Source organism: Limulus polyphemus, unplaced genomic scaffold (assembly GCF_000517525.1).
Source record: "Limulus polyphemus unplaced genomic scaffold, Limulus_polyphemus-2.1.2 Scaffold214, whole genome shotgun sequence".
Taxonomy (NCBI): domain Eukaryota; kingdom Metazoa; phylum Arthropoda; class Merostomata; order Xiphosura; family Limulidae; genus Limulus; species Limulus polyphemus.
Genome location: NW_013665824.1, coordinates 515537 through 516716, shown reverse-complemented (window position 1 = coordinate 516716; position 1180 = coordinate 515537). Strand labels below are relative to the sequence as shown.

The window sequence follows — 1180 nt, the reverse complement described above, 5'->3', positions numbered from 1 at the left end:
CATCAGTTTGAGTCAGGTAAAGTGTGAATTATCTTCTTCAGTGGTCTAGCACCCAGTTGAAAACACTGGCAGGTGATCCTTCTGTAAACAACGAGATATGACATGTTGGGTGTCGAGGCTACATCTACTGAAATTTTGCTATCAAGTAACATAGTTACCCCTTTCAGACCGCGCATAATCACGGTAGCATGATATGTACATAGTTACGGTACCATGATATGATAGCCGAGCAATTTGAAACCTGATTCGTTGAATCTCTCACGTCAATTCTGAGTGCAAAATAAACGGTGTATGAAGACAATATATCCCAGTGAGTCTACAGATATGTTTCTATGTGTCGTGTGTAAAAGTGCTGTAAAAGGACAGTTCGAAAGACATCACTGGAGGCAAATCTGAGATTATAGGGTAAGGTTTCATATTTTGTTAGATAATTATCCATAATTTAGGTTGCACAACATCCTTACGTTTTATTTTTTGGGGAATAAATATCATTGTAAAAGCAGTAGCAAAATAATAAATTTTCTAATAATTACCAATGAATAAATTTACAAAAACGTTGTTTAGAAGAAAGATGGTGGTTTGGTTAACATAACATAACATAATATTTTGGGACAACATGAGATCTATTGATCCATCTCGGCTGTTCCATCCTCTAAACTAAATTAAAATGATTAAATAAAATTTTAAACCCAGCCCTTTTCATTCATATACTTATCAAATTTTTTCTTAAACTCACTTAAATTTACTGCCTCAACAACATCTAAAGGCAACCTATTCCAAAGGCCAACCACCCGGTTAGAAGAATGAAACTGTCTTAGCTGAAGATGACTTCTACCTTGCCATAAATTATATTTGTGTCCTCTAGTCCTACTATTCTCACTGTTAAATATAAAAAAAATATACATTAACACTATCAATTCCCTTTACAATCTTAAACACCTCAGTCAGATCCTCCTAACTCTTCTTTTTTCAAGTGAAAACAATTTGAGAGATTTCAGCCTCTTGTTGTATGACAACCCCTCCATCCCAGGTACCATTCTAATAACTCTTCTCTGAACCCTTTCCAGCAATACAATGTCCTTCCTAAGGTAAGGAGCCCAAGACTAAACACAATATTCCAAATGTGGCTTAACCAGTGACCTGTACAATGAAAGTATAACCTCTTTAGACTTGTATTCAA

The 1180-nt window shown here is 35.2% G+C and overlaps 1 long non-coding RNA gene across 1 annotated transcript in view; it reads left to right on the top strand.

Moving 5' to 3' along the window:
- The first annotated feature begins 321 nt into the window (after nt 1-321).
- LOC111085048 overlaps nt 322-1180 on the top strand; it is a 6527-nt gene continuing 5668 nt past the window's right edge. The window contains exon 1 of the long non-coding RNA XR_002609912.1: nt 322-405. This is a non-coding gene — a long non-coding RNA (uncharacterized LOC111085048). The remainder of the gene's footprint in view (nt 406-1180) is intronic.